This window comes from Columba livia, chromosome 3 (assembly GCF_036013475.1).
Source record: "Columba livia isolate bColLiv1 breed racing homer chromosome 3, bColLiv1.pat.W.v2, whole genome shotgun sequence".
Classification (NCBI taxonomy): Eukaryota; Metazoa; Chordata; class Aves; order Columbiformes; family Columbidae; genus Columba; species Columba livia.
In genome coordinates, this window is record NC_088604.1 from 83,418,278 (window position 1) to 83,432,191 (window position 13,914).

Consider the following 13,914-nt stretch of genomic DNA (forward strand, 5'->3'; position numbering starts at 1 on the left):
TTATCAGAGACCCATTTTCTGATCTTCTTTGAAAGCCTAATTGAATAAGACACTGCATGTCACAAAACTGAGGGGGCAACGCACACCAGATGACCCCCTCCTGTGGAGCAGCCCCTGTGCCTGATCACAGCTCTCCTGTGCGGCCAGCATCCTTCCCATGAAATCCAGCCCTCCCCTGAAGGACAGGCCCTTGTTAATGCCCACCTTACGTTACTCATTACAAGATGGTATAAAAGATTAGCCAGACTCTGCTATCACTTAATTCTGATTACAACTGCTTCATTAAGGCAGAATCAAGTCATGGCACTGTATGTGTAGATTATCTAGCTGTTTGGGTTTTATCCATATATAGGAAGGAGGGGTTTAGTATCCAATGTTAAGGCAGTAAATTAGATGCTTGAGTTACCTAATACCATAAAGTCAATAAAAAGAGACAGTATCTAATGCAGATGTTCTGATTTCTCTGTGAAAGTCCCAATTAAAGAACCCAGGTCAACTTTGAGACCTGAGATTTCATAGCCTGTGGGACCCCTGGCCCAACACAGAGGTGTAAGCACAGACACACTCCTACTGAAAGTAATTGTGGTTGCAAAAATGGAGTTTGCCTCTAAAAATCAAGACGTTGATATTTTGTTGTGTCTGATGCAATTTCTGCTGCTGTTGCATCATGGTGGGAGCTGCACTTCTTCGTGCAGCTGCTTCTCTGTCACTGCTCTGCTTTCCTTTCTTCTTCTTATGTATATGACTGTGTGCTGATCCACAAAACTGAATAACTCAGAGCTCATGAAAACTGATCACTTCCAGTGCCTGAACTGCCATCATAAATAACTTGAGTTCAGACCCTGCTGGAAAGTAACAACACTGCCAAGTATTAAGCTAATAATTAATTAGCAAAGTTTAAAAGTTATCACTCTTTGACAAAATAAATTATAGCTGGTAGAAACTGAGTCAAAGTCCACCTCTGGTAAGAGATATGTTATACTGCCACAGCTGTAGCTGTTCAATACCACTCAAAATGTGACAGTTAAGCCTCCCTGAGTAGAAAAATTCAACTATCTGGATTATTTACTACTGTAGTATGTATCATTTTCATACTGTCCACATTATTTGCCTTTACTGTGCATACATTTCATATTCAATGAAAACCCATATTTACAAAATGATTAAGTGATACAGGATCTTTAAGGCACCTCACACAGCATAATATTTTGATAGCATATGGTCTGACATATAATTATTTTACTCTATGACTTATTTTTATGCTATAAACTAAAAATATTTAGAAAGCTGTCTTCTGAATTGTGAATAATGGGCTATTAGAAGCTAGCATTATTGCTATTTTATCCAGGAAACTACTGTTATACACAGCCATTGACTCTCTCATGTTCCTTCACTTCTGTGACTTTACCATTTTGTATTTCTACATCTGGGGCAGTCCTGAGTCCAACAAAAAGGGATTCATGCTGTTCTGTTTCACTTTTTTTTTTTTTTGGTATAACTTATCTTGACTCAACTTCCATTTACATTGCCATTTTTCTAGTGCAAAGTTAGATGCCTGCTATATCAATCTTCATGCATATAGGTAATTTTTACCCACAATTTCATGTTGCCTGTTTTTGAAAAGGCTGCACAAGACCTACTAAGACAAATACGGTGTGCCAGCCTGAGCCTCAGGGGAGGATTTCCTTACTTCAAAAATCTTACAGTTTTGAGAAAACTGCCTACAGAATACCACACACAGCCGTGGGATGCACAGTGCCCCTGAGTCCATCCCTTTGGAAAACAGAAGCATGCAGAGGTAATGTGTTGAGTTTTCAGACCTAGCAATACATTGGAAACCAGCCCAAACTGAAGCTGCCTCCTTGCAATCCCCAGGAAGCCATTTCTCCTCGTATGCTGTAACACTGGAGACAGCATATTTATGTGCAAAGTGATATCAAGAATCATATTTGCAAGAAGTAAAACTCTCATTATATTCTGATGCGTTATAAAATGACTTCCAAAAGTCACTTTTTGAGTTTTCTTTATGACTGCTGAAAGATAACAGCAGACTACTAGGACATATCAAATACTTGTTACAAAATGCCTATTGATACCTCTCCACAAAGAATGCTACCTTTTAAGATTAATTTTAATGCATTCAAATTATATTCAAATTTCTGTAGGAGAGAGGATTGAATTCTACTAACAGTTTTCCTGTCCTGGGGGAATATGTCCAAAATCATCTTCATTTTACAGCAAGGAAACTGTATAAATAAGAAAGATAATAGAAAACAATAGACTGAATACTGAATAGGGGCATAGCACATATGCATTATTTACAAAGCAGAAGGTTTAAGCATTATCAAAGTAGAAGCCAGCTCCCATATTAAAAAAAGGGGTATTTGAGATAAGATTTTACATGACTCCAATACTAATCTTTTAGGACATTTTGAATTCAAATTCTATTCAGTAAGAAACACTGTAGATTGTGGCACCTTTATGAACAGTAGTTAAAAACATCTTTTCAATTTTATCTTTAATAAAGTTGGAATAGGGGAAAAATCCACTTAAATTAACAGGACTGAACAGAAGAGTAAAGGCTTGTGAAATCAAATCCTTTTTTTTCTAAAACCTCATGATCAAAATATGCAACAAAAATCTACCACAAAGTACAAAATATCTTGTGAAAATAATTGTCACTGGTTTAGAAAATTTGGACCCATCACACTGGTTTCTGAGCAGGCACTCTCAAATCCATGTAACATTTCCAGTGGGCAGGAGAGAACGACTGTTTCCACACACAGGGTCTGATTCACCATCTTGTTGCAGCACAAGAGCATTGCTTCATTCCCTCAAAACGTTTGACCAACCCTGTCTCTTACGGAAGTCACGGCACAGAAGGGATCCTTGGCATTCCAGAGGATGAGGCCAAACCTTTCCTTTATTAAGCTGCCAAAAATGAGGTGATGTAATATTGCTGAAGGGGAGAGAGGCACTGGGTTTCTATCATGAAGAAAACGCAAAGTGCTTCCTTGACCCTTCCTGGCAGCACACCAAGAAAAACAGAGGAAGAGACCAAGAAGACTGAGGAGACACCAACGGTGAGGTTGACACTTCACCCCCAGCTGTGTGCCCCGGTGCCCGCTTCCCCCTGCTGATGGGTGCTCCTTTCAAAGCCCTCAGCCCATCACCCATATGAGCAGCTACACCTCCCCCTCCAAATTTCACCAAATGAAGCACAAATCAATAGTATTTGTACAGCTAACACCAAAGCATTTACTCACTTTTCTGGTGCACTAACTATAGTCCTTTGACATACTTGTTTCAAGCAAGGAATGTCTTTTTAAATGTAGTGGAATAGACAGTCTCTGTTTTCAAATATTACTATTCCTAAACGTCTATGGTATAAAAGCTGCAATATGCAATCTATCCTGTGGAAATGTCAGATAACAACCTCCGATATGCTAAAATTTGGTTCATTATTGCATAAACCATCAAATACCAAGTACCTCTGTTTAAAGAAGACAAATAAGTAAAATAAAATTAGAATAAAATAAAAATCCATTCCAGCTTCCTAGTCCTCCAAAAGTCTGCTTAACATAACATAACATGCCTCCACAAGAGAGAAGCTACAGATGGCTTCATGCTATAGAGCTTGCTCACACTCTTATTTATCATCTCCTGCTACAAAATCCTTGTGTCTTTTTCTGCCTCTCCATGCAATGTTCCAGCCTGGTGAAGATCAGGTTACAGAGATCAACAAAAGCTAGAACAGCACTGGTGATGATACTGCATGTTATTTCCTCATTTAAAAAATCCCAAATACCACAAAGCTTGCACCAAATAACACACTGCTGACCATCTTCACCAGTAAGCAGAACCTCTGAGGTACAATGGGTCAGCACTGGGCAAAGTCCTGGCAAGGGCACGGTGCAAGGGAGCAGTGCCAAGACAGTGGCCTCCCTCTCCTTCTGCCTAGGGCCACAGGTAACAACACAGACTGAAGTATCTTCCATGTGCCTTGAAGCAACCAGCAGACTCTGGAGAGTTTTTTTTAAAGATGAAGTCCTTCAGTTAAACACCTTCAGGGGCTCCATTTCCACAGGCTCAGCCCCCCAGGAGAGCTGGGGCTGAGCCATGAGGCGCTGGCAGCCTCAGCCCTGCAGAGGGTCACGTACCACTATGCTTTCTCTAACATATATAGCAACTTCAAAAGAATTTCTGTCTTCAAGAGCAGGCTTTTTGTTCTGCAGCGAATGAACATAATGTATCCCTCTGTCTCAACACAGTAGAAACTATAAAATAAATTGGTACTTTTGGCTGCCATGATGTTGTATTTAAAAATATCATTTTACATCTTCTTACCAATTCTCTTAAAACACCATTTCATAATATATTTCCAGCTGTATGAGTCTGCCTCCTATCAAATGAATTTTCAGATTTTTGTTTTTACTGTTAAAAATCAGGAAAATCCTGCTTGTTCAAAATGAAATTCAAAAACATTAAATAAAATGAAAAAATAGTATTCCTTTTAAAACAAACAAACAAACAAAAAAAACCCCACACCAATCAGAACTGACAGTATTAGCTATTTTTTATGAAGAAATCAGTAGCTCCACTAAAAAGACGTCAATACTTCAGAGACATGTGGAGTTCAAAAAGCATATGATATTCTTTGCTCTATGCATGCACAGTAACGTAGCAATAGGTAAGAACACGCATATTTGTGTATGAAATCTGTAAGTAACTAGAGAGAAAGGCTATTTTTATTACATTAACATACAAGTTGCATAACAGCTAGCTACTCAGATGAAAACCATTCTAGTATCTTTTAAACAGTCCACAGGATTGAAAAGATTTTCCCAATTAGTAAGCGGAATTACAACACTTTGAGGAAATTACTGCTGTAGTAATATGGAAATCTTTCATTCCCTAAAGAGGAAAATTTTAAATAGTAAATAAATTTATAACTTCTAGTCATATTAATGAGTAAATGAAAATGCCTAAGATGCAAAGAGACTTGTCCTAGTGCACACATTAGCCATTTGTTTGAAGGTTGGAAAGCATTTCATGCTTCCCTCCCCTTTTAATGCATATTCCTAAATGTAAATATTGCTGTATTGCTGCATATCAAATGGCTGGTAGTTTGGAGTTGTTGTTTAAGTTGTTGTTGTTCATGTGCTGGTGGTTTTTTTGTTTGGGTTTGGTTTTCTTTCTTGGTGGTGTTTTTGTTTGTTTATTGCCTTTTTTTTTTTAATCAAACTCTTCTGGAAGCTTATTTTCCTTTTCTTAAAATCTTGCTCCCTTTTGAAAAACAAGTAGCACAATATGATAGAAGAACATTTACAAAAATCTTACTTACATTTTCCCTGTATTGGTTTTCTTTCTCTTCTGCCAATTCTCCTTTCTCATCCTCTCCTGCCACCACCTCATTTCACTGAACAGAGATAAACAAATAGCCTTTCCTTTTTAAAAAACATGGCACTGTTAACATGTGCTCTAATGGACAATTTAGAGACTGTGTGTGAACAATGATTACTGACCTTCCTGCTCTCGTGCAACTTGTTAATGTAAACAAGCTGCATGGAGAAACCTTTTCTGGGGTATCAAGGCCATTTATTATGATGTATGTATAGCACATTATATTTAATTGACACTCCTAGGTTTTAAGTTTGCTGCAGAATAGCTGTTTTTTTAAAGCATTATTTATGCAGAATACTGCACACTGCATTGCAGAACCTGAGACTCTAGATTAATTGTCATATTAGAAATCCTGCTTAGTATGAAGCAAGGGTGGCTGTTCTGGAGGAACAAAAAGCTATTCCTTGGCCTTTCGGCATATATGTTTTCAGTATTAGAGCATCTCCCTCAGTGGAGTACCTTCTTTTCCTAGGCTTGCCCTGAAAATCCTGTATTCTCTAGGCAGTGCAGGAACAATGTCAGAAATAATTATTAAATTTGCTTCCTCAGCATCATGACACTTCACCAGAAACTCCAAGATCACCGTCTGATGTCAGCGGCACAAGCTTTAATGATACTCGAGTACAGCCTCCAGTTTTACGAGACAGACGGCTGGCTGTGTTGCACATTAAACCCCTCCAAAATGTACAAAAACCTTGTTAAAAATTTCAGCTAATCAAATTCTGTGGCTTGCTGGAGTGTATGTGCACACACTGACCTCTACAATGTCATGACTTTCAGGTTACTCATTGATTTCTGGGAATCAAAAATGGGATGCAAATAAGGAATTGCTACTCAATTAGTTCTTATCATGAGCTCGCAGTCTGCAGTAATGGTATGACATGTGGGTCTGCATAGCAATTGGAAACAAGCCTTTTCTAGCCAGGTAACTGTCCTCAAAGGCAAGATGTGTCCCCTTTCCCAAGAACAGATGTAGTCAGCAACATGATTAATGCCTTTGCGCAGGGTACAAGACTGATTTTAACAGCTGTCAGCAATTTCACATAGTACAGGCAGTCCCTTCTCACTTATCCTATACATGTGATACCAGTGTAATCACAGTTTCAGTCCACACACAGAAGGAAAGCTTTTCTTTTTTCCTTATTATTATTTAATTCCATCACTGCCAGCTAACTGTAATGAAACTATTTGGAGCTTCTTTAAAATGCCTATCATTTACCATACGTTCATTTAATTTTTAAGAGACAGCTATATTGTGCAAGTTGCAATTCTTTGCCTACCAATATATGTCATTAAAATGAATATTCATGTAGCAATTCCAGTGGCTTTGCTTAATATCAAACCTACCACAGTCATTAAAAGGCTTGTCATCATAGCCCACCAGTGCCTCTGGCACTTGTAAATTATGAACTTCAACTCCCTGTCTGCAAGTGCTAATCTCAGTTTAAAATAGAAAAATAAATTACTGGCATCAATTATCAAAGTTTATCACTTTCATGAGTAAATTGGGATTTTTATAGTAACTCCAGCATGCATACAGCTTTACTAGAAGTCACTAATAAGTTACTCTTGACCGGCCCAAATAAACAGAAAACCACTTTAAATACATTATAATTTCTGTTTCCAGATTTCATGAAATGGCTATTATTAGCAGGCGGATATTCTTAGTAATTCCAGCAATAGTACCATTTATTATCTTAAACCATGCAAGGTGCTGCAGAAGAACTTGTGTGAGATAAACATTCAGCTGCCTTCCCTTTTGTGGAAATTGCCCAGCACAAAGGCCAAGCAAACACCAGTTTGTATGGGGGAAAAGTGAGAATCAATGGCTAATTAAAGGTCTCTTGATCCAGAGCAGTCCCACATGCCGTGTCCTTACATGATCAGAGTACAGGTCAGCGCACCATAAGATCATGTGGGATGAAGAGTTGCTGCCACTCCACACCCACCATGTTTGGGGTGTTGGGGCGGCCACGGAGAGTGACACAGGGAGGGATGCTGCTTTGCCTGCCTGATGTGTGCAGCCATAAAGGTGGCTGGCTTAAAAGGTGGAAATTTCTGAACAAAATAGAACGTCTGCTGAAAAATACTGGTAGAGAAAATGCCTGCCAGCCTGGGAGCTGGGAACCTTGAAGACATCCTTGAAAAGTGCAGCCAGCCGCCTTGAAGCACAGCTGGGTACCTAGAAACCAGAGACATCCTCAGATAATATTGATAAGCACAGAAACAAAGAACTGAAACAGCAACTTCTTGTCTGCAAAGGTGAAAAATAGTCTAGAAAAAGGGGAAAGAAGGTTTCTCCAAGAACTTCTCACACTTTTCCTAAATAGGTTGAATTTTGATCAAACTTTCTACAAGCTCTTGGACTCTCACCTAGGATGCCCTACCTGACTGCAGACCCCATGGCACAGATCATAGCATCATAGAACAGTTTGGGTTGGAAGGAACCTTTAAAAGGTCATCCAGTCCAACCCCCCTGCAATGAGCAGGGACATCTTCAACTAGATCAGGTTGCTCAGAGCCTCATCCTGCCTGGCCTTGAATGTTTCCAGGGATGGAAACTACTCTGAGCAACCTGTTCTCATGTTTCACCATCTTCATTATAAAACATTTCTTCCTCACATCTATTATGAATCCACCTTTTTTAGTTTAAAACCATTACCTCCTGTCCTACCACAACAGACCCTACTAAAAAGTTTGTCCCCATCTTTCTTATAAGCCCCCTTTAAGCATTGAAAGGACGCAATAAGGTCTCTCTGGAGCCACGTCTTCTCCTGGTTGAACAATCCCAACTCTCTCATCCTGTCCTCACGGGAGAGGTGTTCCAGCCCTCTGATCACCTTGATGGCCTCTTCTGGACCCTCTCCAACAGGTCCCTGTCTTTCCTGTACTGAGGGCTCTAGAGCTGGATGCAGGACTCAAGGTGGGGTCTCACCAGAGCAAAGGGGCAGAATCACCTCCTTCAACCTGCTGGCCACGCTCCTTTTGATGCAGTCCAAGATACAATTGGCCTTCTGGGCTGCAAGCATGCACTTCTGGCTCACGTCCAGTCTTTCATACACCAGTACCCCAAAGTCCTTCTCCACAGGTATCATCCCCCAGCCTTTATTGATACTGAGGGTTGCCCTGACCCAGGTGTAGGACCTTGCACTTGGCCTTGTTTATCCTCATGAGGTTCATATAGGCCAACTTCTTGAGCTTGTCCAGATTCCCATCTCTCAGGTGTGTCAACTGCACCACTCAGCTTGGTGTCATCCTCAAACTTGCTGAGGGTGCACTTGATCCAAGTGAGACTCAGTTACTTTATTGGTCCCCCTCTGGGCCCACTTTTGGGATTGTTTCAGTTTGTCCTCTCCTCTGGGATACTTTGGCCCCATCTGAAATATGTATAATTTGCTTGATACCAGGATTAGATATCCATATAAGTAACTGATCATAAGTATATCCGCTGTTATATTGTTGATAAATCTGCTTCACTAATGTGAAGAAGTTTATAGTAACCTGTAGGAGTGTGTAGCTAATTGGTTGGTGCTATAATATTGATTGTTGCTATACTATTCATTGATATTACATTACTGATTGCTGATAGTAGTTTGTAATAGTTGGAGATGTATATATTCACTTTATTAATCTTAGCTGTACTTTCTAGTGGTGACTTCTTGTAGGATTTGTGGTAACATGTAATTAAGTAGAGAAATTTAAAGGATAAAGTCTCCATGTATTGCCAAATCCTACCTGTGGTTGCCATCCTTCTATGCACGCAGACCGGATCATCCTTTAGGTCGTGACACAGCCCTGCTCCAGTAGCTGCATACAGTGGGAAAGATGGAAGTGGCGCAAATGACCATGGAGCCCCCACCTTGCTAAAAGTCTCCCTCTCACAATAGTGCTTTTTTAGCACAATCCTACTGAAAAGCCCAGAACAGCTGTCCTAGGTCAAACTGAAAACCTACAGACCTGGTCTCCAAAAGGAGTCATAGGCAGGCACATGGGTAAGGTAAGAACCTTAAAGTACAGAGCCAGTTTCCTCCTAAATCCAGGACAGTTCTTTCTCCTAAAACTGTGTCTTATGCATGGTCCCAGGATCTGCTGCTGCATCCCTTAGCTCAGCATATACAGAAAGCTTCTGGGAAGATTTGTGAAAAGATGGGGGATGCCTTCATTAGTGCTGATGACCTCTGATGCCTCTTCATTACATCTGTCCAAACTGGAAAAGCAGAACAAATAATCCACTGTCAAAAGCCAACTGGTTTTGACTTAAAGCTGAGACAGCATCACAGTTGTGATTGCTGAATCTTTCATTGCTGGGTACAGGTATTCTTGAAAGTATTGCACAAGGTGCAGAATGAAGATCCAAAATGTAAACTTTGGCATGTGCTGACAAGTCAGTGGACTTCTGAATGACAGCTTTCTCTTAACACAGTGTTTTGCATAAAATCTCCTGATTTTTATAGGGGTAGTGGTTTTCACCAAATCTGCTTCAAGAAAGATAATCTCTGCATTTGTCCAAACAATACAAAGAATGTGTATTATTTGCCACATACTTAAAAAACGTGGGGTTTGCACTTATTTTGTTGTTTTTGTTTTGTTGTTGGGGTTTTTTTGTTGTTTGGGTTTGGTTTTTTTTTACCCCCATACATGCCATATTCCCTTCTCTCTATGTGTGAAAGTCCTCTTTAAAGAGGTCATTATTCCCAAAAAGACTTAAGTTCTCTTTGAGTGCTCACACTTTAAGTGGGCAACCACAGAGAAATGCAGCTGTCACTACCCACCCTGGCCAGAATTCTCCCATGATCTGCAGACATTGTCAAGAAACGAATTATTGATTTGTTCCACTTTAGGCAGCAAAATAATTCATTCTGAGAAGCTAGTTTTTTTAAAATATGAGTTCTTGCTGATACTCTGTTTTTTTAAAATGTGGCCTTAGTGCAGCACTTGTGTGAAAGCCAAAGACTTCTGAAAATCTGGTCCTACTGCATGCCAGATACACAATATTTGTGTACACGTGTCTGCTGAACACTCAGCACTTAAAAACCTGGGCATGCAATCTTCAAAAAGACTGGCAACAACCATCCAGGACAGTCGTTTATCAGAATAAACAAGGTATCTAACTCAAAGCAGGGAGCTAGGAAGTGCTCTGATTTCCAGAAGTCTGTTTTACACGATGCCAGTGCAAATGTCTTTGCTCTTCATTTTGGTCAGTGTATCACTGAACAACTAAACAGATGGTACATGAGCAGTATGCAAAACATTTAGTCACACCAGGCAAGGTACAGTAATACCAGCTGTTCTGCCCTGCTGACCTTGGTGGAGCTTAGATAACATTGAAATAAAGATGCATATCATCTTACTCTATTCCTCCTGCCCTGCCACAGGATCTCCTTTGGTCTCAACTCTACAAAACAAAAGCCAGAACTTGGAAATTAGACTAATTTCCTGTAAATGCAAGAAGCATTCCACATATTTTACCTCACCCACATATGAATTTAGTACTTAAAGAAAGCAAAATAACACAACTTTTAGAAGTGCTTCCTCCACAGCCACCTTATGGTCTATGGCCAAATCTCCACATATCGCATTAATTCTGACCAGAATTTGGCTACAGATAATTATATAAACTGATGCTACCAATAAATTATCACAAGTGCTCTTCCTCTGTTGCACTATGAGTGATGGACTGGTAGAAGAGGGATATCCACCTCGCCTTCTTTATGTGTCACTTTTAAAGCCAAGCAAAGAACTGCACCCCCTGAACAGAGATCAATAAGACACACACTTTGCCACCTCTAAGCATCCCTTGCTAGACAAAAAGGAGAGGCCAGCAGCAAACAGAGCCCTTGGGTCTGGTTTACCAGACAAAGGCGCATGACAGATGATGATGATTTACAAATAAAGGGAAGTTAAAAATAGTCCAACTCCTGCACCAATATAAGGCTCTCAATTTTGTCTTTATCCCAAAGACGTTAATTTTCCCTACTATATTAACTCCTAGAAAATAAAACAAATTGGAAGTCAGAAACAACAAAAAGCTCATAAGCTTTTTGCAGTTGATAAGAAGAGTATAAAATTACAAAATAAGCCAAAGCTAAAAATTAAATTAACCTAAAATTTGGGTGAAAGTTATTTTTATCTACATTTCTTAATCAAGCCTCATGATTTTTTCATACTTCAGGCTGACTTTAGCCTGCACAGCTCACTCCTGCTTCTCTGCATGGTTTGAACTACTTGCATTTTAGATTGACAGCTAGCTACACAGACTGTAGTTTTATGGTTTACAAACTCTCCCAAAAGCAAAGAACTTCAGAATATTTGAGAATTTCAAGTTAGTTGGGAGCTCTTTGCAGTGAGCACACACTGCACCACAAAGCTGGATTTAGCAAAGTGTTCTCAGCAAACACAGAAAAAAATCTTGCAAGGCCACATAGCCATTACCAGACAGTGTTTCTCCTATACTTCAAGAAATCTCTGACTCCTGGGTTTGTTTGTTTGGTGGTTCGTTGGGGTTTTTTTACAAGAAAAAAAAAAGGGTGCTTCTAACATCCTACTTAACTCAGGCTCTCCCTTACTGAGCCAATAAACCTTCATTAAGCTGTCTGAATTACTTTTTAAATTAAGAGAGCAGCACATGTTTCTGCATACAAGAACAATAAGAGGCTTTTGGCAATGATCGTGCTCAAGTAATTATAATATTTTATATTCTCACCCTGCCTTTCATCTCCCTGGGCCTCAAGTGCTTCAGCAAACAGAGGGCTGTGTCCAGAACCACTGCCTCCCCGTCACATCACACTGCCTCACAGAACATGAGAAGTCCATCCGACTTCACAGGTTTTTGCCGCACAAGCAAAACGCGACTTTTGACATTATACTGAATCAATTTCATTAACATAAAAAGCACTGGAATAATAAGTTCAGGTCAAGAAAACTGGTCTGACCCAATGAAAACTGCTTGAAAACAGAATAATTTTTCCACCAGACAAACATATGAAACCTTAAAAGCAATGCCACCAGCTGATGTATGTTTCCTAATATCCTCTTGAAAGCAGGAAAGGGCAAGAATAAATGCAGTGCCATGTTAATGTTTAAATTGCAGGTGTAGCTCCTAAACAATATTTTCAAAAGTGTCCAAAAAATACTCAAGACGGCATATAACTAAAAAGTCTTCAAAAGCAAAGTGGGTTTTTAGCAGTGATTTTTCTCCATGTTTACAGTTACAGCACTAAAAATCCTGCTGTGAGTGAGGATACATCGCATAGCTTAGTACATCTACATTTGTCTCTGAAAGCATTACTCAGAATGAAAGACCTCATGCCAGTTCTCCTGATGGTTGCACGGTCTCCTCCCTCCACAAACTGATCACATTAGGAAGTGCACTGCTCTCACCACACTGCCTTTCAAGGGTACAAACCTGCTCTCCCAACCAAGAAAACCATGGCTTGCCTGCGCCTGGCTACCACCTGTTGACCACAGTAGTGACAAGTGAGCTCAACTACATCAACTGATGCAAGAACACTCCCAACCAAAATATCTCCAGCTGAGAAAGCCCCCATGGCATAACCACAGAGGCCTCACAAAATCACCTGAGGGTCTTCACATCTGATCAACAAAAGCTGTGAAGACACAGCGGCTCTCACAGTAGAGATCTCAGTAGAAAAACAGTGAGTGTCCCCCTGCGCTCCTCTGGCATCCCAACAGCACACGAATCACAGCTGGGCTCAGTGTGGGGCCATTTTCTCCTGGGTGTTTTGCTATTAAACAGAAGGGATTGTTATTTTGTTTTGTGCTAACAACTGCAAAGTGCTTTCCCCCTGCGCCCCCCTTGCAAAGGACTTCTATTCTTTAGCCCCTGAGCCTTCCTATGGGTGCAGAGCGGTACGATCCATCTGGGGAAACCTGTGATTTTGTCCACTGTGCTGCTCTGGTTGTGAGCAGGGCGATAATGGGAGCCCTGATGGCAGTAATTCGTGACAAGCCACTCTACTGAAGTCACTGAGTTGTTTTGTCCATTTTGAATAGAAGAAAAGGAAAAATGACAGCAGTGCTACAGTGGCTGCTTCAGCTCCTTTTACACATTTGGTAAGTGAACGTGTACATAACTGCACACTGAAAAGGAAATGTCCCTTCAGTGCCAAGGGAGATGCAGCAATCCTCTGTGTGCAGGAGGTGGCTCCGGCACCAGGCACAGCCACTCAGTCCACAGCTCCACAAGTGTGAGCCTACACTACTCACACAAACAACAGGGCTTTGAGCCTCATCAGAGTTGCAATGGTTTTCACCCCAGCCAAACTTCAAAGTTTTTCTTTATTTACATCCATATGAGATCAAAATATTGCCTGCCATCTTTGGTTCATTGTAAACAAAAAGCTCTTTAAAGCCTGGCCCAAAATCAAAGTCCCTGAGCCTTTGGAGGAAGGCAATAAAACTAAACCCTTCACAGAATCTTTTTATTCAAATAATTACCAGTTGCGTTTGCATTTCTCATTTAGAAGTAACTATGAGATTAAAAGAAACATG

General features: G+C 40.2%; 1 protein-coding gene across 6 annotated transcripts in view; it reads right to left on the reverse strand.

Moving 5' to 3' along the window:
* SMYD3 (SET and MYND domain containing 3) overlaps positions 1-13,914 on the reverse strand; it is a 406,076-nt gene that overhangs the window by 234,970 nt on the left and 157,192 nt on the right. Inside the window, exon 1 of one of the 6 annotated variants that reach the window (XM_065057922.1) lies at positions 5,345-7,186. The exons of the other annotated variants lie outside the window; for them this stretch is intronic. The gene's annotated coding sequence lies outside the window, so the exon portion shown is untranslated. Of the gene's footprint in view, positions 1-5,344; positions 7,187-13,914 lie in introns of those variants that run through there. 6 annotated transcript variants of the gene reach the window in all.